The sequence below is a fragment of the Pleurodeles waltl genome, chromosome 4_1 (genome assembly GCF_031143425.1).
Source record: "Pleurodeles waltl isolate 20211129_DDA chromosome 4_1, aPleWal1.hap1.20221129, whole genome shotgun sequence".
NCBI lineage: Eukaryota > Metazoa > Chordata > Amphibia > Caudata > Salamandridae > Pleurodeles > Pleurodeles waltl.
Genome location: NC_090442.1, coordinates 465,198,917 through 465,224,846, shown reverse-complemented (window position 1 = coordinate 465,224,846; position 25,930 = coordinate 465,198,917). Strand labels below are relative to the sequence as shown.

General features: G+C 46.4%; 1 protein-coding gene across 5 annotated transcripts in view; it reads right to left on the bottom strand.

Annotated features, from left to right (window-relative positions):
* SLC6A15 (solute carrier family 6 member 15) overlaps nt 1–25,930 on the bottom strand; it is a 397,869-nt gene that overhangs the window by 316,440 nt on the left and 55,499 nt on the right. The window contains exon 3 of one of the 5 annotated variants that reach the window (XM_069228751.1): nt 11,596–11,665. The exons of the other annotated variants lie outside the window; for them this stretch is intronic. The gene's annotated coding sequence lies outside the window, so the exon portion shown is untranslated. The remainder of the gene's footprint in view (nt 1–11,595; nt 11,666–25,930) is intronic. 5 annotated transcript variants of the gene reach the window in all.

The window sequence follows — 25,930 nt, the reverse complement described above, 5'->3', positions numbered from 1 at the left end:
AAAATATTTCTTTGCAAGTGCCTCTCGAGGGCCTGGCTCTGCTTTGACTCTTACTCGAGTATTGGGGGAAGAGTCACCGTCATGCAGAGAGAGACCATTCCAAGGCAGGCAACAGCTAAATCAGCAATGCAAAACTATATACACCAGACTCATCATGAGCACTTGTTAGAGGGTGAGGAAAAGTAGGTGAAAGAAAAGAGAAGAAATGGCCAGGTGGAAACTGAGCAAGGAGAAAAAAGGCAGGAAGAAGATGAGAGAGAGAAGCACAGACATGATGTAGATGTGAGAGGGAGGTAGAGAATTAAGAGTAGACAGGGATTAAGGGGAGAACATTAGAATGTCTATAGAAAAAATTATTAGTGAGAAGTGGAGGAGAGATGAAAGATATAAAAGGAGAGGGTAAAGGACATCAAGAATAGGAGAAGAAAGACTAGAAAGGGAGGAATGGGATAGTGAGAAAAAGAGCAAGAGTCAGAATGGAAGTGGATAGGGTGCAGAAAAAGGGTGAGCAGGGAAGAAAAAGAGGGGGGTGGAGAAATGTAAGAAAGACAAAAATCACAGAATTAGTTATTCAGCAGAACACCGATCTTCCCTGTCTGACTATAGGACCATTTCAAGGTGCAATAGTGATCATATTCCCTTTGTAATCAAGCTAAATTGCCACCCTGTCAAAATGATAGAGAAGAATCCCCAGGACTTAACCATCTCAAACAATATGGGAGCACGGTGCAAATGGGGAAAAGTGAACTCCATAGAATTTAATTTAAACATTTTAAAAGAGAACTTACAGTTAGTTTTAAACTGTCTAAAAGAGAGTGTAGAGCCCTCCCCCCCATCTTACTACCAGGGTTTGACAATCCAGGCAGAATAGTGTCAAACAATTTATCTTTCCCTAAGGGTGGTCATGATCCCAAACCCCATGGCTGGGTCAAGAAAGCATGCTCCAGCACTCATAAATGCTTGAATTCAACCCTGAAGGCCGATCCGTGCATTGCAATACATGTGAGAGCAACACGAACAGATTCTAGACAGGCTCTAGAAGGCAGGAAAAGAAAACTCAGGACTAAAGCTAGGGATGATCTTAACTGTGCTGTGAATACTGGAGATTCCTCAGAATTTTGGGCAGTGGTGAATCACAATTTTTTTATTGACTCAGAGGCACGTAGAGTAGATTTACAACCAAGGGTAGGTCGCTCCCCCTGCCGCTGCAGCTCCTCCAAGTTCCCGAGTTCCTGTGTTCCTGAGACCCACCTAACTGTAAGTACCCCCCTCCTCCCAGCCCCTCGCCCTGCCCCGCGCCACTCACCTTCTCTCCTGCTCCTGCTTCTTTTCCTTCTCTCTGTCTCTTCCTCCTCGCTCCCCCTCTGCAATCTTCTTCTGTGTTCTTCTGTTCTTCTCTTCTGTTCTTCTGTTCTTCCCTTCTGTTCTTCTGTGTTCTTCCGGTCTTCTGTGTTCTTCTTCTCTGTTCTTCTCGGTGCTTCTGTGTTCTTCTTCTCGGTTCTTCTGTGTTCTTCTCTGTTCTTCTCTGTTCTTCTGCTCTTCCGATCTTCTGTGCTTCTGTCTTCTGTTCTTCTGTTCTTCTGCTCTTCCGGTCTTCTGTTCTTCTGTCTTCTGCTCTTCTGTCTTCTGTTCTCCTGTCTTCGGCTCTTCTACCTCCTCCGTCTTCTTCCCCCGAGCCTGCCCTCCTGCTCCTTCCTCATCCCCCTCCCTCACTCGCCTCCCCCTCTCTCACCCCTAGCTAACCCGTTCGCTATCTACCTCCCTCACTCCTCCTATCTTCCTATCTCTCTAGCTCCCTATCTCACTATCTAACTCCCCCACTCTCCACCTCCTCCTACCTACCTATCTGTCTATCTATCTATTTCCCTATCTATCGACTTCTCTATCTATTTTCTCTATCTATTTCTCTATCTCTCCCCCCCCTCCCGCCACCCCCTCTACTACCTATCTCCCTATCCTCTCACTCTACCTCTCTCCCTCACCCACCTCTACAACCCCCCCTCCCCTATCTTCACAACCCTACTCCTATCTCTCTCCCTAATCTCCAAACCTCCTAACACTCACCCTCCTCCACCCTAAACCCCCTCCCCCAGCTCCTCTCACTCTACCTGTCCCCCCCCTCCCTCGCGCTTTCCCGCCGCGACCTCCTGCACGCCCCCGCCCCCCAGCTCCCATTCGCCCCCAGCTGACCCCTCCCCCCCCCTCCTACCTCTTATGGCGGCCGCTGCGCGACAGTGGTAGCGACCCTTGACCCAAGGGTAGGTCGCTCCCCCTGCCGCTGCAGCTCCTCCAAGTTCCCGAGTTCCTGTGTTCCTGAGACCCACCTAACTGTAAGTACCCCCCTCCTCCCAGCCCCTCGCCCTGCCCCGCGCCACTCACCTTCTCTTCTGCTCCTGCTTCTTTTCCTCCTCTCTGTCTCTCCCTCCTCGCTCCCCCTCTGCAATCTTCTTCTGTGTTCTTCTGTTCTTCTGTTCTTCCCTTCTGTTCTTCTGTGTTCTTCCGGTCTTCTGTGTTCTTCTTCTCTGTTCTTCTCTGTGCTTCTGTGTTCTTCTTCTCGGTTCTTCTGTGTTCTTCTGTGTTCTTCTGTGTTCTTCTCTGTTCTTCTCTGTTCTTCTCTGTTCTTCTCTGTTCTTCTGCTCTTCCGATCTTCTGTGCTTCTGTCTTCTGCTCTTCTGTCTTCTGTTCTTCTGTCTTCTGTTCTCCTGTCTTCTGTTCTCCTGTCTTCGGCTCTTCTACCTCCTCCGTCTTCTTCCCCCGAGCCTGCCCTCCTGCTCCTTCCTCATCCCCCTCCCTCACTCGCCTCCCCCTCTCTCACCCCTAGCTAACCCGTTCGCTATCTACCTCCCTCACTCCTCCTATCTTCCTATCTCTCTAGCTCCCTATCTCACTATCTAACTCCCCCACTCTCCACCTCCTCCTACCTACCTATCTGTCTATCTATCTATTTCCCTATCTATCGACTTCTCTATCTATTTTCTCTATCTATTTCTCTATCTCTCCCCCCCTCCCGCCACCCCCTCTACTACCTATCTCCCTATCCTCTCACTCTACCTCTCTCCCTCACCCACCTCTACAACCCCCCCTCCCCTATCTTCACAACCCTACTCCTATCTCTCTCCCTAATCTCCAAACCTCCTAAAACTCACCCTCCTCCACCCTAAACCCCCTCCCCCAGCTCCTCTCACTCTACCTGTCCCCCCCCCCTCCCTCGCGCTTTCCCGCCGCGACCTCCTGCACGCCCCCGCCCCCCAGCTCCCATTCGCCCCCAGCTGACCCCTCCCCCCCCTCCTACCTCTTATGGCGGCCGCTGCGCGACAGTGGTAGCGACCCTTGACCCAAGGGTAGGTCGCTCCCCCTGCCGCTGCAGCTCCTCCAAGTTCCCGAGTTCCTGTGTTCCTGAGACCCACCTAACTGTAAGTACCCCCCTCCTCCCAGCCCCTCGCCCTGCCCCGCGCCACTCACCTTCTCTTCTGCTCCTGCTTCTTTTCCTCCTCTCTGTCTCTCCCTCCTCGCTCCCCCTCTGCAATCTTCTTCTGTGTTCTTCTGTTCTTCTGTTCTTCCCTTCTGTTCTTCTGTGTTCTTCCGGTCTTCTGTGTTCTTCTTCTCTGTTCTTCTCTGTGCTTCTGTGTTCTTCTTCTCGGTTCTTCTGTGTTCTTCTGTGTTCTTCTGTGTTCTTCTGTGTTCTTCTCTGTTCTTCTCTGTTCTTCTCTGTTCTTCTCTGTTCTTCTGCTCTTCCGATCTTCTGTGCTTCTGTCTTCTGTTCTTCTGTCTTCTGTTCTTCTGTCTTCTGTTCTCCTGTCTTCTGTTCTCCTGTCTTCGGCTCTTCTACCTCCTCCGTCTTCTTCCCCCGAGCCTGCCCTCCTGCTCCTTCCTCATCCCCCTCCCTCACTCGCCTCCCCCTCTCTCACCCCTAGCTAACCCGTTCGCTATCTACCTCCCTCACTCCTCCTATCTTCCTATCTCTCTAGCTCCCTATCTCACTATCTAACTCCCCCACTCTCCACCTCCTCCTACCTACCTATCTGTCTATCTATCTATTTCCCTATCTATCGACTTCTCTATCTATTTTCTCTATCTATTTCTCTATCTCTCCCCCCCTCCCGCCACCCCCTCTACTACCTATCTCCCTATCCTCTCACTCTACCTCTCTCCCTCACCCACCTCTACAACCCCCCCTCCCCTATCTTCACAACCCTACTCCTATCTCTCTCCCTAATCTCCAAACCTCCTAACACTCACCCTCCTCCACCCTAAACCCCCTCCCCCAGCTCCTCTCACTCTACCTGTCCCCCCCCCCTCCCTCGCGCTTTCCCGCCGCGACCTCCTGCACGCCCCCGCCCCCCAGCTCCCATTCGCCCCCAGCTGACCCCTCCCCCCCCCCTCCTACCTCTTATGGCGGCCGCTGCGCGACCGCGCAGCGGGGCGCGCGCAGCGGGCACGCCGCTGGCGTGCCGGAGGCGCGCCAGAGGCAAGCCCGTCTGCGCCCGTCCGCGCCTGGCCCGCGCCCAGCGCCACGACCCCTGGTCCCCAGCTCCCCCAAGCCCCGCTGATCCGCTACGACCCCACCACCCTCCACGCCCTCAACCCAGGGCGCTCCAAAACCTGCTTCCTAGCTCACCCCAAACGCACCCATGGACCCTTCGCCTGCAACTCCTGCAAACGCATCTTCCACCACGCAACTACCACGACCACAAGCCCACGCGCCATCAACCACCTCAAGTGCATCCTGGTCAACGCTCGTTCCGTCCACAAGCACGCCGTTGAACTTTGGGACCTCCTGGACTCCACAGCCCCGGACGTCGCCTTCATCACGGAGACATGGATGAACGCCTCCTCTGCTCCAGACATCGCTACCCGCCATCCCCGAAGGCTACAAGATCTCCAGAAAAGACCGCACCAACCAAGTAGGAGGAGGTGTCGCCATCATCTTCAAAGACTCCATCAGCGTCACCACCTCCACCGAAGACCCCCCCCTCGCCGCTGAACACCTGCATTTTCAGATTCGCACCGACCCAAGGACCACCCTCAGAGGATCCCTCGTCTACCGTCCTCCCGGACCTCGCGCCTCTTTCAGCGACGCCATCGCCGACTTCATCTCCCCGCACGCCCTCGCCTCACCGGACTACATCCTCCTAGGCGACCTCAACTTCCATCTGGAACAAAACAACGACCCCAACACCACCACCCTGCTCGACAACCTCGCCAACCTCGGCCTCAAACAACTGGTGAACACCGCCACCCACATCGCCGGACACACGCTCGACCCTATCTTCTCCGCCAGCAAACACGTCTTCTTCAGCCACACCTCTGCCCTGCACTGGACCGACCACAGCTGCGTCCACTTCACATTCCGACGCGAGACCTCCCACCTCCGCACTCAACCCATCCCTCGTCGACAGTGGAACAAGATCCCTGAAGAGCAACTCTTCTCCGCTCTCGCCGCCAACCAACCCACCCTCACCACCGACCCCAACGACGCAGCTCTCAACCTCACAAACTGGATCTCCAACTGCGCTGACAACCTTGCTCCCCTCAAACGCACGCATCGACAGACCAACACCAAAAAACCTCTCTGGTTCTCTGACACCCTCAAAGAATCAAAGAAAACTTGTCGTGCCCTTGAGAAGGCCTGGCGCAAGGACCACACCGCTGACAACATGACCGCCCTCAAGAACGCTACACGCGAACACCACCACCTGATCCGCACTGCCAAAAGGAACTTTTTCACCGACAGACTAGACAAAAACAGCCACAACAGCAGAGAACTCTTCAGCATCGTCAAAGAGTTCTCCAACCCCAGCGCCAGCGCCAACGCCGTCACGCCCTCACAGGATTTGTGCGAATCCCTCGCCACTTTCTTCCATCGCAAGATCAGCGACCTCCACGACAGCTTCGGACACCAGACCCAACCATACACCACTGAACCCGCTTCCCCGGACATCACCCTCAACAACTGGACCCACATCAACACGGAAGAAACCAAATCCATCATGAACTCTATCCACTCCGGCGCCCCTTCGGACCCCTGCCCGCACTTCATCTTTAACAAAGCCGACGACATCATCGCCCCGCACCTCCAGACCGTCATCAACTCTTCTTTTTCTTCTGCTACCTTCCCCGAATGCTGGAAGCACGCTGAAGTCAACGCCCTACTAAAGAAACCTACGGCTGACCCAAGCGACCTGAAAAACTTCCGCCCCATCTCTCTTCTACCTTTCCCAGCCAAGGTAATAGAAAAGACGTCAACAAACAGCTGACCACCTTCCTGGAAGACAACAACCTGCTCGACCCTTCACAAACCGGATTCCGAACCAACCACAGCACGGAAACCGCCCTCATCTCAGTCACAGACGACATCAGAACCCTGATGGACAACGGTGAAACAGTCGCCCTCATTCTCCTCGACCTCTCGGCTGCCTTTGACACCGTCTGTCACCGCACCCTAATCACCCGCCTACGCTCCACCGGGATCCAAGGCCAGGCCCTGGACTGGATCGCCTCCTTCCTCGCTAACCGCTCCCAAAGAGTTTACCTCCCTCCGTTTCGCTCAGAACCCACCAAGATCATCTGCGGCGTACCTCAAGGCTCATCGCTCAGCCCGACACTCTTCAATGTCTACATGAGCCCCCTCGCCGACATCGTACGCAAGCACGACATCATCATCACCTCCTACGCCGACGACACCCAACTTGTACTCTCCCTCACCAAGGACCCCGCCAGCGCCAAGACCAACCTACAAGAGGGTATGAAGGACGTCGCAGATTGGATGAGGCTCAGCCGCCTAAAGCTGAACTCTGAAAAAACGGAAGTCCTCATCCTCGGCAACACCCCGTCCGCCTGGGACGACTCCTGGTGGCCCACGGCCCTCGGCACCGCACCGACCCCCGCAGACCACGCCCGCAACCTCGGCTTCATCTTGGACCCTCTTCTCACCATGACCAAGCAAGTCAACGCCGTGTCCTCCGCCTGCTTCCTCACTCTCCGCATGCTCCGCAAGATCTTCCGCTGGATCCCCGCCGACACCAGAAAAACCGTGACCCACGCCCTTGTCACGAGTCGCCTGGACTACCGCAACACCCTCTACGCTGGGACCACCGCCAAACTCCAAAACCGCCTGCAACGCATCCAAAACGCCTCGGCCCGCCTCATCCTCGACGTACCCCGCAACAGCCACATCTCCGCACACCTGAGACACCTGCATTGGCTCCCAGTCAGCAAAAGGATCACCTTCCGTCTTCTCACCCACGCACACAAAGCCCTCCACAACAAGGGACCGGAATACCTCAACAGACGCCTCAGCTTCTACGTCCCCACCCGCCCCCTCCGCTCCGCTGGCCTCGCACTTGCTGCCGTCCCTCGCACCCGCCGCTCCACGGCGGGTGGGAGATCTTTCTCCTTCCTGGCGGCCAAGACCTGGAACTCCCTCCCCACCAGCCTCAGGACCACCCAGGACCACTCCGCTTTCCGGAGACTCCTAAAGACTTGGCTGTTCGAGCAGCGATAACCCCCCCTTTCCCCCCTAGCGCCTTGAGACCCGCACGGGTGAGTAGCGCGCTTTACAAATGCTAATGATTTGATAGCCGTACAATGGGTTTCCCATTTCAGAAGCATCTTTCAGATAGATACTAATACATTGTATTCCACAGATACAATAAGCACTCAGCTAATGAAAGCTGGATATTGTGACACCAATATACCTCTCCATGAAGTGAGTGAAGTTATAGTAGCCATCGAACAGGGTTCCCAGGGAATGCATTGGAGCCGGATGGGGTACCAGTTGACTTCCTTAAATCAGATATAGAGGGTGATTCTGATTCTGGCGGGCGGCGGAGGCCGCCCGCCAGAATTCCGCCCTCCATTATACCGCTCCGCGGTCAGAAGACCGCGGAGGGTATTATGAGTTTTTCCCTGGGCTGGCGGGCGGTCTCCAAAAGACCGCCCGCCAGCCCAGGGAAAAACTCCCTTCCCACGAGGATGCCGGCTCGTAATCGAGCCGGCGGAGTGGGAAGGTGCGACGGGTGCAGTGGCACCCGTCGCGTATTTCAGTGTCTGCAAGGCAGACACTGAAATACTTTGCGGGGCCCTCTTACGGGGGCCCCTGCCGTGCCCATGCCATTGGCATGGGCACGGCAGGGGCCCCCAGGGGCCCCGCGACCCCCCCTACCGCCATCCTGTTCATGGCGGCTTTCCCGCCATGAACAGGATGGCGGTAGGGGGGGTCAGAATCCCCTCGGCGGCGCAGCGAGCTGCGCCGCCTTGGAGGATTCTTAGGGGCAGCGGAAAACCGGCGGGAGACCGCCGGTTTTCCTGCACTGACCGCGGCCAAAGCGCCGCGGTCAGAATGCCCTGCGGGGCACCGCCGGCCTGTCGGCGGTGCTCCCGCCGACCCTGGCCCCGGCGGTCTAAGACCGCCGGGGTCAGAATCACCCCCATAGTGCTCTGGGCACCCCTGTTAACCAATGTGTTGAGGAGCTCAGTTGCAGGGCACATCTCATCCTCATGGAGGACAACAACAATTGTTCACATTTTTAAGAAAGGAGATAGATCCCAACTGTTCTGCTACAGACCCATCTGTTTAATAGATTCCAGTGCAAACATCTTAGGGAGAGTCATTCTGTCATGCCTTGAAATCTGGGCCACCAAAAACAAAATGTTATCAGAAGCACAATTTGGCTTCAGACCAGGCATTGGGACAGTTGAGCAGGCACTAAACATATTTTATAGCCGGCAAGTATGCCCTAGCTAAGAAATGCACTTTACATATGGCATTTATAGAGCTTACCAGCGGCTTTGACTTGGTGAACAGGGCTAAATTATGGCAGATTATGGAAAATATGGGCTTGGACCATGACCTTTTAGATTTGAACAAGCATCTACATCAAGACCTTACAATCTTGATCCAGTATGGTCAACGGGGAGAGAAGACTACCCAGATTAGCAGAGTGAGACAGGATGCATTTTGGCCCCTTTTTTAATTTCTTTAATACATTAATGGGTCCAGTAAATACCAAATAGACACAGGCAAGGATATGCCAAAGATGGGGAACAATTATATTCCAATTCTGCTATACACAGATGATGTGGTTATAATGTCACATACCGCAAACGGTCTTCAGATATTACTGGATTCTTTTTTATCTTTCATGGTCTCCCTCGATTTAAAATTACATTTTGTTAAAATAGACACTATGGCTTGTGGGAGACCGTGTTCCAGATCTAAGACCTTTTTAATGGGGGGAAGACACCTAGAGAAGGTGAACTCTTTTAATTACGTAAGTAGTACACTTAGTTCAACTCTTAGTTGGAATAAATAAATCTCAACAAAAGCACAACAATTGGGAAGAAATATAGAGGCGATCATTTGATTCACCAGTAAACTGAAAAATAAACCCATTGCTGAGATGCTTAGAGGCATGTTTAAGAAAAGTGGTGCTGCACCCAGTGCATTGCTAGTTTCCTTGCACCCCTTAATGCCTCCCTATCGCCACCATGTGTATGCCGTACTTAACATACGGTGCTCCATGGTGGGAGTTAGGGGACTAGCATCAAAACTGTTGATGCTTTGCCGGATTAGCGTCAAAAGTTTTGACGCTAATCCTGCAAAGTACCTAGAGGCCCATTGAAAACAATGGGAGCCTCATTTTAATGCCTGCTCTGTGCAGGTATTAAAAATGAAGAAAACATATGGCGCAAAGAAATCTTTCAGATTTCTATTCACCATTTTTTTTGACCCCCCCACGGGTGAATGCCCCCTTGCATACATTATGCCTGGTGCAGGCATAATGTGGCACAAGGGGTTACAAAGTGGCATAATGCATGCATGGCACCACTTTGTAAATATGGCACGTGGTAAAAGTCACTAAAGCGTCGCCTTAGCATAAAAAAGATGACACTATGGCGCTCTTAAAGTGGCGCTAGGGGCTCTTAAATATGCCCCTTAGTTTTAATAGGAGTAAGTGCCTATCTGATGGGCTTTATGGTGCTGGTTTTTGTGGTTGCTCAACCCCTTCAACACCTTTAAAACTCCATTGCGTGCAGACTATTAGCAATGCCTAAATGTATAGCTACAATTACTGCCCATGAGGAACGGGGGCTCCCTTACATTGAAGACCAAATAAAGTTAGTCCCGCTTTTGCTCTGGAATAAGTGTTGGGTAAATCCAGAGTCAACCCTGGTGAGGTCCTGTTTAATTGTCTGTTTGACCTTAGACGGTATCAAACCGTGTATGGCGAATTTGCAGGGACATATAAATGGTTGATGTTGCTGTAAAACCCACCGGCATGTAACCTTAATACCAAAGCTGTGACTAAGAATGCATCTCAGAGATATATAGGGGTTCCAGGATAGAAGGCGCATTAGATTTAGAAACAGCACAGTTATGCGTGGAAATCCACAACCAGACTTCTGGAACAATACCTGGTTTAGATAGAAACTCTTCAGGCTAAATAAAATACATTTCAAGGTAACCTTCCCCACGAAGAAAACATGGTATAATGCACTACCCCCATGTAGATGTAATATTAGTAACAATCAGAGCAAGCTTCACTTTATCTTATTCTGCCCATTATTTGCTGTCCCTAGATAGTCTTTCCTAGTCCCAATATGACGTCGTCTTAGCGTGAGAAACCATATTTTGGGCCTTGAGCTTCTGCAAAAACTTTCAAACTTTGATTCACCATTTTAAACTTTCTTATTAAGGCTATGAAAGTAAGGAAATGCTATGAAATCATATTATTGGAGTGGTTTCTGAGTGTCTGCTTATTTTTAAACTTCTTTGATTTCAATGTATATTGTGGTTTTAATTCTAATGAATAATTTTCAAAGGAGTGTTCAATGTTCATAGATTTCATTATGCTGCTTTTATCTGTGTTTTATGGTATTCGCTTGCATAAATTGACTTGTTGCTTTTATGGCAAATATTGGAGAATAAAGTATATTGAACAGAACGCAACAGAGTTACTTAGAGACCTTTATGTAGGAACATATCTATCATTGATGAAGCAGCTGTAGTGGCATTGTTGTGAAGGGCCCACTGGATCCAATTTACGACTAACTTAGTACCATTCTGAGGGTAAGAAGGACAATTTTCTTTGCTACCAGTAAGGCCCATGACACCCTAGCTTCACCACCAGCACTGAGCCATATCTATAAAGTGAACATGATTTCCTTAGCATATGTTCTGCATTTGCAGTAGCGCATGATTTTTCAGAAGCCGTTTTTTTAAAAATACAAAAGATGTTCTGCGATTGATCTTGTGTGTTCTATAGCCAATTCCTTTAGGATATTGGCTTTGACTGTGGAGTAACAGAAGCAGCTATCAGTATAAAAGTATCCTACCTTTATAACTAACCTCATTTATGTGTAGTCAACATTAGGGTGCAGCTTGAAGCAGCATTCCCCATATGCTCCTAATTAATTTGCATCACGGCAGTATCCTATTGCTGTGTTTACTGCACTGTTTCGCACATCCAAAAGCAAAACTTGTATATAATGGGAACGAAAACAGACTCTTTGTGCAAGACAAGTTTTCCTTGCAACAATTGTTGACATAAACATGATAGCAGAAGACTGTTAATTATTCATAGGGAACATTACCTTGCCAGCATGAGAATGTGAATCTCCAGACCTCATCTCAGTCATTCGCCTTGACTTTTTTAATCTAACCCTGGAAGAGAACGAATGATCCAATTGATCCTGGTATATCCGCGTTTGTGTACCTTTTAATGTGCAAGCAGTCTATAAAATTAGTCTTTAGCAATAGGAGGCACTTTCAGGGTTACATTCAGTGAGTTTTTAAGAGAAGAGCATTACCTAAATTGAGGGAGAAGGGCATCTCCCAGGCTGAATCAATGTTTCCTCTGCCTGTAAATGTATTTTCATATCATTAAAATGTTCAAGATATACAATTTTGATACAGAAAGGTGAACTTCCTTTTTTAACTACTGGTGCAATGGACACGGAAATCAAACATGTTGGGCGATATTTTACTTTCATCCCAAATACAAGGTATGGCAGAGATGCTGACCCTCTCAACCCACTGCATCAAAGAGTTATGACAGTATATTTGAGAAAGGGCATCTTGTCCCTCGGTTTTTATGAGAAAAATAGTATCCTAACCAGGATAGTAGCCTTACATTTTATGGCTTCTGTTTGAAAAGTAACTTAGACTACTTTTACTGTTTGGTTACTACTGGTGTTAGTAAGAAACAAGCATTGGCAATACCAACAGGTCTGGCTTACACATGAAAGCCTTTTCACTCATTGATGTTTTAGGTACTAAATGTTTCACACATACACTCTGTCATTCATTCTAGCTCATCCTGGCACTCATGCATTCACTCACCCAACATCTTGACTCATACTTGCATTCACCCATTTACACAATGCTAAGACACACAAGAACAAACCCAACAACATATAAACGGTGGGCATATGCTTGCAAAAACAAATAAAGTTAAGCATGACAGTGGGTGGTCATGTTGCAAAGGTATTGTACAAAGCGTATTGTTGATATATAATTCTAGCATGGCTGTCACATTTAGAAACAACATACTTGCCATCTTGGAATAGTAAAACAATGAGACACTATATAGCACCGGTACCCACAATCATTTTCCCAGGTGCCACAAAACTTGGTCTGTGATGTGACCGAGGGCCACATTGATGCCAGCACGGTGGTGGTCTTAGGTGGAGGGGGCAGGTGTGAGGTGGTTATAGGGGAAGCAGAATATATACAGCTATTAGCTGATTTGCACAATGTGAAACCAGAACACTTGGGATCAATCCCAGCTTCCCCACTTTGCCAAATTGTGTGATCACAGACAATTGTTTTATTTCACTTTCTCTTTTTAGGCAGAGCCTAGCAGAACGCAAGAGCTGCTCTCTTGACATGTTGTAAACTATTCTGTGGGCTTTAACCACGCCCATCTCATGCTCATCACTTTTATTCTTTCCTGGGCCTGTCTTTCAAACTTTCCTTGATTTCCTAGATGAATGCTTTAGATGCTTTATTTGTCCTGCCTTGAGGCTGTTTTGTTACACCTTGCAGACTGACCCTGTTGCATGGATTATTGCATGATTGGCCAAATACTTTAGTGTTGGCGCACTACTTTTCTCTTTTGTCTCTCCCCTTCGAGCTCCATGGTGGCGGGAGAGCCAATATGCTTTGGCTTGTGTTGTTAGTTTCCTGCTCATGTTCTGCTCCTTATTTCGGGGCACTCGGGTCCAGGAAACACGCTCCGCTGAGACCATTTGCCAACCAGGATGTAGCTGTTTATGCATGTGTAAACAAACTTTAATCCCTAATACACTTTTGGAGCCCAGCAACTCAGCAACATGCTTCATGTTTCATATTATTGTTCTTTTTCAATTAACTGCTCCTTGGATTAAAACTTAAGTTTTATATTTATTTTTTTAACTGCCGATGCCGAGACTCGAACGCGGATTCCCAGTTCCAAAGTCGGCAGCTCTAAATGTTATGGCACATCCTCTCCGTAATGTCATAAAGCATTATGTTGTTATATTCAATTGAGGACTTTGGATGTGTGACATGGACGAGCAGATGTGGCAGCCGCTAGTTCCTCTCCTTTAGGTTATTTGGTGGCCATCTTAGAACAGTAGAGTTCTGCTTTGAACACATAGTGAACAAAGCAATCAGTCTAAAATTAGACAACATATTTCAAGGAAGCCATTGTTTTATGTTATTTTTAGATGCAAGTTTTGAAAGTGGCGGAGTACTAGTTTTTTTAAATAGATGTATAAGTTGACTGTCATACTCTGTTTTTCCACGCTCCGCCCTTCGTGTCCCACCCATCCCCTTTCCGCTTCCACACATTCAGTCCCAATTTATAGACTACTGGAGTATTATTTTTCCACTCTGGAACGAGTAGGCAGAACTGCTGAGATTAGTCCTGCTTTACTGTCAATAGTACTACAAGCTCTCCTCCCCATAGGCATTTTTCTGCCAGGCAACATCTGTTCCTTTGTGAGTAAAAATGGATGAAGGACAAGACTTCTGTTCTTTACCGAACACCAAGTACAGACAACAACACGGACAGAAAGAGGAGTTTCTTCAATTATTGAACAGAGTAAATGGAATTGCTTCAGTTATATGCAGGACCACTGGAATTATGTGGTAGAGAGGACCAAATTATGCAGCAAGGTTGACCAAATGATGTGGTAAGAAAAGTCCAGTTATGCATTTACAATGCCAATACCTCTAACTCTTGTTTTTCCTGCTGCTGCTTTCTTTCGCAGTGCTGAGACCAGGAGCAGCAGGGACAGTTCCAGGGGTAGCAAAGTACAAGTTAGAGGTAACAGCTGCTACCACTGGCCACTACTAACTAGAGTCCATGGCTTCTTCAGTCACCCCCAATACTAGGAATACAGTGTGCACATGTTGAAGATAAAGGGTCTAGTTGAGAGTTTAGGGGGGTGAGACCTCTGTGACATAAGTGACAGATATCTCATTCACCTTTTTTGAAGTCCATTTTAACCTAATGCACTTGTATTAATGTGTTTGGCAAACTCTAAATCAAACTGTTAGCAATCTCTCATGACGCAAGTTAGCACTGCATTCCAGAATTTGCCCTCAGAGCTGTACACAACATGAATCTCACTTTCCGATTCAACCTGGCTGAGAGATGAACAGCAAGAAAACCCAAAATGTACTGATCAGTAATGGCAGTGAGTGTCGCTATTTAGGGATGTGCCTTTCTAACAGCTATTCCCAAATATATATTAAAAACTGTGAGCCCCTCTTGAGAGATTGTATTTGCGTCCTAGAGAAATGTGGATACCTGCCCTTGTTGCTTTTTGGGGGATTACCTAGTTAAGATAAGTCTGCTACTTAAGGTACTCTTTGTTTATGCGCGCCCCTCTTTTTCTAAAGATAAAATGCTGCTTGCTCGTCTGTGACATGGAGGCAGAGGAAACAAGTGATATGTTATTTCTTTCATTTATAAGAGGAGGTTAAGCAGTGCGCCTCTTCCAATGTTATTATTGGTTACCAATTGGCTGGTGATTGTTGCACTTACACATGGCCTGATCCTGCTATTTACATTGGTTGATGTGTCTTTAACTAAAGACAATGCCATTTTCCTGTTGATATTCACTAACTCTCCATCAACATGCATTATACATTCAAGCGATTGACTGTCCTGTGTTGTGAAATGTATGCTGATATCTAAAATATCTAAATACCATGAGAGAACAACCATCTGGAACAATTCTCTAGTCTCACCAATTAGCAAAGTCAAGGAGTCACCTTGGCCCTATCCGAACTTCACCTATTTCACTAGATCTGTAGCCAACAAGGTTTCAGTTTTGTTACCGACATAAGCAGGGAATTTGAAATTCCCAGTAACCAATTCTTGAATCTTTTGCAATCATGCAACAACACTTTAAGAAGCAAACACAACATCCTCATGTGATCCATTCTTTGGGCAGCACTCATTGGTATTTTCTTTTTTTCTTTTTCTATACTCAAGTTATACAGGCCTGGGGGGAGAGTTTACATGTATTGGCTATTTACCATCTCCATTAAAGTAAAATACAAGTGACAGAGTATCCTTCATTATTTACATTTTAAATGACCCTAGCTAAAATATATAAGCAGTTATTGAAGTGGAGTGACAGTTCTGGCCTCAAAGTGTCACTGATAAGGTCCATATGTTTGCACCCTGCCCCTTCATTCATCAATTTTTGGATCATATCTTTCTAAAATGTTGTGGTGGAGAATTTCACAATTAGATATGGTCCAGGAACGATTATGTTAGCAGCTGCCCCATGGAACATACCTCTTTGCCATTTCAGTGGTGCGCTTCATAACAGCAGACCAATGGAATGACAACCATTGCACAAGCTCTCCTTGGGGGTGGAGTGCCTAGTAGGTATCTTTCACTTTGAGGAAGCAGTGACTCAAGCCATGCTGCACACTACATTATAATGGTGGTTTGGAGTTTAGTGTAGTGGAATTCAAATCCCATCGGATCAACTCAAGTCTTTCATCCGTATGAAGCTGATAAAATGATTACCATTGAGATGGGTAATTAAACCTACCTATTATTCATCACTAAGATGCTCCAAGGGGTGGCCATGCGCTTTACAAATACATGTATCAATAAAATCATTAAATAGAGTATATCAAGATTGAATGGTGTCTGAGGTTGTCCTCAACTTGCTCATATACAGACACTTGGGATGATGTGTGTAAATTATGAGAATTCTTGACTGTCCTAGGATGCATATACAGGGGGTTATTTGTGATCTTCCAACCTGGCTTACTAACAATAATTAACACAGAGATTACCACCAGCTATGTGATTGTCTGCTACTTTATATTCATTTCTCTAAACTGATGTATGATTCCTGATTCTTTATATGCATGTTTCATTTTTAGGTGTGGCTTCAATCAACTTAATTGTGTGAAAACTTCATGTTATCATTTTTTTAAGTTCAATAAGTGTTACAGAGAGGGATTGGTCTTTGGGTAACCACCCCCCTCTTTCAGCCATTGGTTTTCATGTTTTTTCTTCATGCTTTAACCTTACATCATTCGGTTGTCCTTCAAGGCCACTGTAGTTGATTCTTCGATTTGTGCTCCCATTATATTTTGATGATAGGGAAAGTAGTTCTTTTGGAACACAGCAGATGCAACATAACGACCAGTATCTGTTCATTAATTTACTTTTTAATTAGTGGTTCATGACTTCTTTGTCAACGAGGCATGTACTGTTTGGATGCCTTTCTGTATCATAAAGACAATGTGCTATGTAGTAAATATCATTGTGAAATAATTGATTTTACTTTACTGTATGAAAAAAAGAATAGGTCATAAATCCAAATGGTTATCAAGACAGAAAAGACATGCCCACACAGAGGCTTTCACAATATACAATGAAGATACTGAACCTTTGTTGAAAGTGTCTACTCTGCTATATTTTGATGTGTATTCCTTTAAAGGTCCCTGCTTACATCACAAACTTTATCTTCTGACCCCTTTTTATACCACTCTTCTTTCAGGTCAGGGTACAACTTAACTCTTCCAATACTACTGTTCAGTGATGGGGCTCCCACTCCTATCTTCCATATTGTTAGAACCAACGACTTTGCTTCATAGTGGGATGTGCTTTCTTTGACAGCTGATATGAATGGCTACAAAACTGTCCGCTTATTCCCAAACATGCCCTTTTCCTTTCAAAGACTCCTACCTATTGGTTTGTCAATGCTTGTTTAGATTTTTAACATATGTAGGTTAAAAATAAAATAAATGAGAAATATGATGCTTTTCACAGAATATTGATCTTTTTAGAAATTCATTTCGCTTTAGACAAAGAAGCTACAAAGACATCCTTTACAGATGAGCTTTATAAATAGTTTTTCTTCTGTAGCTCCATCCCTCTGGTCAATATTCTGCCCACAGGACCTTCTGCTGTCAGAATGTCATAGAGAGGTCTCCGTGAATATATGTTTTTTCTTTATTATCTCATATAAGACAATCTTAAGAATATTCAATTTCAGGATGTACGCTGAGCTAAACTTTCTTCTGTGTTTGATTTAATAAACTATAATGTTGTTCATGTATAATAGGAACCCAGGCCACCCTAAGAGTGCACATAACAACTGACTTGCTTCTTTGGTCCCTATTGGCAATGTTGTCAGTGTTTGGGGAAGAATGAATGTGTCTGAGTCAATGTTTGAAAACTAGCATTTAATAAAATACTTATCAATGCACTGGCATTGATCTGATGTACTAGGATTAAATGGTTCGGCATGTTAATGAAATACACTCTTAAAATTTTGGAGAGACCTTATTGTATGTTTACACATTTGCTGTAAGATGGCTTTGAAAATACAGGCATTCCTAAAGTTAAGCCGTGCAGGACAACCTAGTTACTTCCTTTCTTTGACTTCAATTAACCTTTAAATAAAGACTTACCTCTTTATTTAATATTGTTTTAATATTAGTGCTGAGTCAAGTTAACAGCTGCCCAGTGCTGCTGTTAATCAGGGGTCGGCATGCAAAGGTCAGGAGAGCTGCATGCGGCCGCGGGCCGTACTTTGAGTACCACTGCTATAGACAATACCACTTGGTTAGAGTTGCCTGATATAGAAGCACTGGCTGTGTGTGATCTGAAGTATTGCAGATTAAATGAGTTGCAACTTTCCAGGGAGCTGTACACTGTTCTAAAATCAAAAGGAGGTGACCAATACCAAAACGCTTGCTTCCTGACTACTGGCTTTAACAAGTGTTTTTCATAATAGCTAAGCCTGGCCTATTGCAGTTGTCAGAATGTTTCACAGTTAAGGCTATGGCATGGGACATGATTTTTCTTGCGAACAGGTCAGGCATACACTATTTATCACTGACTTGTCACCATAACCAATGTAAGCCTACTGTGTTAAGTCTACACAATTTAGTCGTCAGGCATACGATAATAAAATTACAAATGCATACAAAATTACAGTTTGCAAAGCAAACTACTGTCTCTTGTGCAAATGCCCAACAAGGATTTTCACATTTAGAATAATCACAAACAGTACACATTTTCTAGCCTCAGGGTTTATCAAAGGGGATGACCAACATGAAAATCCTTGCTACTGCAGTGATCTAAGACTTCATATGACCAAAAAACTCTGCAGGTTTCAATACAGAGTAGTAGCAACCCACCCTTAAATGCCTAGTTATTTATCATGTGCTTTTCACAATAAATGTGCCAGGGCGACAGTCTTTATTGCCACTTTCCAAAATAAACAGGTCAGGCCTATAGCCTCGAACACTGGCTTACCCCACAACTGACTCAGTCCTCCTGTACTGAGCATAAACTTTCCCACAAGACAAAAAGGACAATATCAGCACTCTTTTTCATTGGAAAAATGCAACTTCTGCCCAATCAAATACTGTACTCAATGTAACCAAAATGTAGGTGTAGCGCAAGCCCCTTTCTCAGAAGTCCTTCTGAAAGCTCTTTTTCTGCAGATCACATAAGGTCTTGCAACACTTGCTCTGTCAGGTCAGACCTGATCATATAGTAACTTACTAATGATACAATGCTTTCCAGCAGAGAAAATGGCTTAAAAAGAATACTGGGTTGAGTGGCTCATGGAAAGATCTGTGTGCAGTCTGTCAGTCACATGTATGAATCTGAGCAGTTCATTCAGTCTTTCAATTGTGTGAGTTATGTAAAATGTGTAGCACATGATTGTTAGCAACAGCTGTTATTTACTGTACTATATAACATGATAATTCTGTGCTATCCTATAATAAGGATCAAAACAATTCCTCAAGTGTCAAGGGGAGCACAAATGTCATCCTTCAGCCATGAAACTTGATGAAGTTGGGAAATGTTGTCATTGCCAAAGGCTGGACAAAATCTTCACAAGTATACTCAAGGTGATATTTTACTCCTGCTGTAAGTCACAATTTAATATTGTAGGGTATTGCATGTGCCAGATGTACTGCAGCAGGGAATCATGTGGAAACCTGTAACCTCTTTCCCTGCACAATTACAAGATACAGGATGTGGAAGGGGGAGTCGGCAGTTTGAGAGCAAGAATACTGTATTAGAGAACATCTCAGAATGCCGGGATCAAGACTCTAAAAGGCAGGAAAGGCGAGGGGGCGGGACATTGCTCAAGGTAGATTTTTGGGGCAGGGAAATGGCTTCTTATGTCAAGCAACAGCATCAGCTCTACCACATAATCTCTCACTTTCTTGAAGCTAAATTGTCCCTGGTATGTTAGCAATTCAAAAACTGAGAGGTGAAAAACATAATATCTTTCTTCTGTGGAGGTGTTAAGCCAGCTACAGTAGTTCATTAAATTAATGCAGCCTCTACATTAAGATGCAGGTTTAAATCCCCCTAAGAGATTACTATATATAAATATGAATAAATATCATATTATGCTGAGGTACATACTGAAAGGTAGTATCTACTCTTTACTCAGATACTGACTAAAAAATGAAGTAATACATTTTTATTTATGCAAACTAGTATTTATTATCTGTTTACAATTAACTAGTTATTGTAATAGCCAGCACTGGAATAGTAGAGGATCCAGTATGATCCCAGGTCTATCAGCTGATATTGAGCTGGATCCAAGATATGGTCTGGCACCATTAAAACATTCTGTGTGTGCCTATGTGCAATTAACAACACAGAGACACCTTCAGTGGGGTTCGCACTCTGTGTGCTTTCGTACTACGTAGCAACCTGCAGGTGGTGATGGAGGATCCAGCACTGGCTGAAGCCCCATGTGGGAAAGTAGCCTCTTTCAACCCTTGTTACCCCCACTTTTGGCCTGTTTGTAAGTATATGTCACAGTGTTTTTACTGACTCACTGGGATCCTGCTAGCTAGGGCCCAGAGCTCATAGTGAAAATTCTATGTTGTCAGTGTGTTTGATATGTGTCACTGGGATCCTGCTAGCCAGGACCTCAGTGCTCATACGTTTGTGGCCTATATGTGTTCCCTGTGTGGTACCTAATTGTATCACTGAGGCTCTGCTAACCAGAACCTCAGTGTTTATGCTCTCTCTGCTTTTAAAATTGTCACTGCAGGCTAGTGACTAATTTTACCAATTCTGATTGGCACACTGGAACACCCTTATCATTCCCTAGTATATGGTACCTAGGTACCCAGGGTATTGGGGTCCCAGGAGATCCCTATGGGCTGCAGCATTTCTTTTGCCACCCATAGGGAGCTAAGACATTTCTTACACAGGACTGCCACTGCAGCCTGACTGAAATAACGTCCACATTATTTCACAGCCATTTTATACTGCACATAAGTAACTTATAGGTCACCTATATGTCTAACCCTCACTTGGTGAAGGTTAGGTGCAAAGTTATTTAGTGTGTGGGCACCCTGGCACTAGCCAAGGTGCCCCCACATTGTTCAGGGCAAATTCGTCGGACTTTGTGAGTGCGGGGACACCACTACATATAGGTCAACACCTATATGTAGCGTCACAATGGTAACTCCGAACATGGCCATGTAACATGTATAGGATCATGGAATTGTCCCCCCAATACCATTGTGGTATTGGGGGGACAATTCCATGCATCCCTGGGTCTCCAGCATAGAGCCCAGGTACTGCCAAACTAACTTTCCGGGGTCTCCACTGCAGCTACTGCTGCTGCCAACCCCTCAGACAGGTTTCTGCCCCCATGGGGCCTGGGCAACCTGTTCCCAGGAAGGCAGAACAAAGGATTTCCTCTGAGAGAGGGTGTTACACCCTTTCCCTTTGGAAATAGGTGTGAAGGGCCTGGGAGGAGTAGCCTCTCCTGGCCTCTGGAAATGCTTTGAAGGGCACAGATGGTGCCCTCCTTGCATAAGCCAGTCTAGACTGGTTCAGGGATCCCCCCAGCCCTGCTCTGACCACTCCCCTGACCAGCACATCCAAGGGGAGGTGCCCAGAGCACCTCCAGTGTGTCCCAGACCTCTGCCATCTTGGATGCAGAGGTGTGAGGGCACAATGGACAGCTCTGAGTGGCCAGTGCCAGCAGGTGACGTCAGAGACCCCTCCTGATAGGTGCTTACCTTTCTCAGTAGCCAATCCTCCTCTGTGGGCTATTTAGGGTCTCTCCTGTGTGTATCTCACCAGATAACGAATGCAAGAGCTCACCAGAGTTCCTCTGCACTTCCCTCTTCGACTTCTGCCAAGGATCGACCGCTGACTGCTCCAGGATGCCTGCAAAACCGCAATAAAGTAGCAAGAAGACTACCAGCAACATTGTAGCGCCTCATCCTGCCGGCTTTCTCGACTGTTTCCTGGTGGTGCATGCTCTGAGGGCTGTCTGCCTTCACCCTGCACTGGAAGCCAAGAAGAAATCTCCAGTGGGTCGACGGAATCTTCCCTCTGCCAACGTAGGCACCAAACTTCTGCATCACCAGTCCTCTGGGTCCCCTCTCATTCTGACGAGCATGGTCCCTGAAACACAGGAGCTGGGTCCAAGTGTCTTCAACAGTCCCGTGGCCCTTCTGTCCAAATTTTGTGGAGGTAAGTCCTTGCCTCCCCACGCCAGACAGTAATCCTCTGTACTGCATGAACTGCAGCTGCTCGGGCTTCTGTGCACTTTTTCAAGACTTCCTTCGTGCCCAGCCTAGCTCAGGTCCCCAGCACTCCGTCCTACATTGCCCAACTCGCTGAGTTGGACTTTGACGTCGTGGGACCCTCTTTTGTGACTCTGAGTCAACCGCTTTCCTCAGATCTTCTAAGTGCCTGTTCAGGTGCATCTGCGGGTGCTGCCTGCTTCTGCGTGGGCTCTCTGTGTTGCTGAGTGCCCCCTCTGTCTCCTCCTCCAAGGGACGACCTCCTGGTCCTTCCTGGGCCCTGGCAGCACCCAAAACCTTCAACAGCGACGCTTGCAGCTAGCAAGGCTTCTTTGTGGTCTTTCTGTTTGGAAACAACTCTGCATCCTCCAGCACACCGTTGGACATCTTCTGACCAAAGGAGAAGTTCCTGGCACCTTCCGTTATTGCAGAATCTTTGACTTCTTCCACCCGGAGGCAGCCCTTTTGCACCTTCATCTGGGGTTTAGTGGGCTCCTGCCCCCCCTGGACACTTGCGTGACTCTTGGACTTGGTCCCCTTCCTTTACAGGTCGTCAGGTCCAGGAATAAGTCTTCAGTGTTTTGCAGTCAGTTGTTGTCCTTGCAGAATCCCCTATCTCGACTTTACAGTCTTTCTGGGGTAACTTTACTCCTACTTTTCAGGGTCTTGGGGTGGGGTATCTAGGACAGCCTTAGTGTTTTCTTACACTCCCAGCGACCCTCTACACACTACACTAGGCCTGGGGTCCATTTGTGATTTGCATTCCACTTTTGGAGTATATGGTTTGTGTTGTTCCTAGGCCTATTTCCCCCTATTGCATTCTATTGTGTTCTACATTGTTTGCACTACTTTTCTAACTGTTACTTACCTGATTTTGGTTTGTATGCATATAATTTGTGTATATTACTTATCTCCTAAGGGAGTATATCCTCTGAGATACTTTTGGCATATTGTCACTAAAATAAAGTACCTTTATTTTTGGTAACTCTGAGTATTGTGTTTTCTTATGATATAGTGCTATATGATGTAAGTGGTATAGAAGGAGCTTTGCATGTCTCCTAGTTCCGCCTAAGCTGCTCTGCTATAGCTACCTCTATCAGCCTAAGCTGCTAGAACACTTCTAATCTACTAATAATGGATAACTGGACCTGGCACAAGGTGTAAGTACCACAAGGTACCCACTATAAGCTAGGCCAGCCTCCTACACCCCACTTAATGCCTCACTTGTTTGACTCGCATCATAGGGAGCAAGCTGGGGGGCTGCAATGCAAGGTCCTGTGTCAAGGATGCATTGTGCAATGATGGTTCTGAGTAGTGGCAGGGCTGCAATGCAAGGTTTTGCATTAAGTGCAGCAGTGGTGCTGAGGAACTGCGAGAATGCAATGTGCAGTCCTCTGTCAAGATGCGTTGCAGAGCATCAGTTATGATGAGCTGTGGGCAATGTGTCATGCTGTGTCAGTTCTGCAAGGACCACAGATGGGCTGGCAGAGCACATTCAGTTCCACTTCCAAAGGTGCAAGACCGGGGTCCCATCATTTGGGGGGGTGGGGCAGAACTCACAGCAGGCAGAGTCCAGGTGCAGGGTTCAAGGTGGTTGGAGCCTTTTCAGTCCCTGGGGCTCTGATCAGGAGGCCATCCAAGAAGTCCTTGGAGTCAATCTGGTGGTCCTGGGTTCAAGATGCAGGTCCACTCCTTTTCAATCATGCAGCAGAGTAGTGGTACTCCTTACAGCAGAGCAGCACATCAGTCCTTCTGAGTCTTCCACAGGTCCAGAAGTGCACTTAACAGTTGGGTCAGGGGGTTCAGTATTTATACTTGGTGCTGGCTTTGAAGTGGAATAGACTTCTTGAGTGCTCCCTCTACAGAAGTTCCACCCTGTCCTGGCTCCAGCTTGTCTGGGTGCACAAAGACTATTATGAGACCCTTTGTGACTGTTCTAAGGCAGAGCCTTTGTGATGTGCAAGTGTGGTAGGTAGCACCTGCTCCCCCCTTTGTCTCAATTCCTGGGAGCAATGCACAAAGGCCAGCTACACCGAGTCATGTGTCCTATGATACAGGATGCAGGCACTAAATGGTTAGGGCAGGAAAATGCCAACTTCAAAAGTGCCATTTTCAGAATTGTGACTTAAAATCCAACTGCACAATTAAAGAGGATTTTAAACTACAATTCTTTAGACACCAAACTTGACATTCCTGCCTGCTTCAAATTGAAAGTTACCACTTATTAAATGTTTAGGGTAACCCCAATATTATCCTATGCAAATGGTAGGCTTTGAAGTAATGAACAATTAATGTGAGTGGTGTTTTTACTACCAGTACATGTAAAACTTAAAAGTACATGTTTAATTTTTAAATTATACTACCCCTTCCCTGTGGGCTGTTTAGGGCCCACCCTAGTGGTGACATATATGTATCAAAAAGAAAGGTGTCGACCTGGAAAAAGGTTTATTTTGCTAGGTCAAGATGTCAGTTTGCATTGTACACACAGGCTGCAATTGCAGGGCTGGGTCATGTTTTAAAAGCTACTTAAGTGGGAGACACAATGAGTGCTGCAGACCCACTAGTAGCATTTAATTGACTAGCCCTGGGTACAATTGTACTATAGACTTACAAGGAAATTAAATGTGACAATTGGGTGTAAGCCAATGTTACCATGTTTTAGGGAGTGAGCACCCACACTTTAGCACTGGTTATCAATGGTGAAGTGCACAGAGTGAAAAGGCCAACAAAAATAATATCACCAAAAATGGAGGAGTAAGCAAAAAAGTATGAGGAATGACCACCCTAATGCTGACAGGTCTAAAAGACAGTTTGTCACTGTTTGCTCTGTGCCCTTGTTTTACACGCCTACTGGTCTGAGAATTCAGCATTTTAGTAGTAGCTAGTGCCAGTATTTTACATATTCTGATTGACTGGTCCTATTTCAGCATTCCATAAAGGTGCCAGTAATGGTAATAACACTTGGATGACAAATTTTATACATTTAAAACTTAGACAAAAGAACCATTGCACATGCCACATGTACTTTGTAGACTTAGGGTCCATTATGTAGCAAAGCCATCTTTTACTTGACAGCATTCTTATAGACAATACATTATCCCTCAGGTTCCACAGGTATTCTAGTCCCAAACATTAGATAACAGTGCTATATCTTGATTGGCATTTGGCATTTGTGTTGAGTCCTGACTTAGCTACTGGGATACCAAGAGAGGCAACAATGCTTTAAAAAGGTGGATAGCAAAGCAGCACAGTTGATCAGATAGCAGGCTAAACAGGGTGCCATCTATAAAATAACAATAGAGCTATAACTGATCGAGCTACATCTCCATATTACAGTACTTGGTACATATATATATATATATATATGATTGTCACATGTTGCCCATGAGACAGCACTGTTACATTTCAGTCAAATATTCACTCCAATCCACTTCTCCGTGTTCTGTTTGATTATGGTTATTAAATGGGTTTTAAAAAGCCATTATTTAAGTCTGTGTAAAATGTAATTAACTTCTTTCCTAGACTGCAAGTTAGCTGCAATTTTTTACTTAAACACTACATATCCGCTGTGCATGTGTACTTTGTTTAAGCAGGGCAGCATACTAACAGTCCTTCTTGCAGCGGAGAAGTCCTTCTTCTGAGTCTTCCACAGGTCCAAAAGTGTACTGAATGGTTGTGTCTAAGGGTCCATTATTTATACTTGGTGCCAGCTTTTAAGTGGGAGAAACTTCTAGAGTCTCCCCTCTACAAAGGTGTCTAGAATTTCTAGCCTCCCAGTCACAGCCTCAGCTTGTCTGGGGGCACAAACGACTGGTGTGAAACCCTTTGTGGTTGTGCTGAGGAAGAGCCTTTGTGATGTGCAAGTGTTGTAGGTGA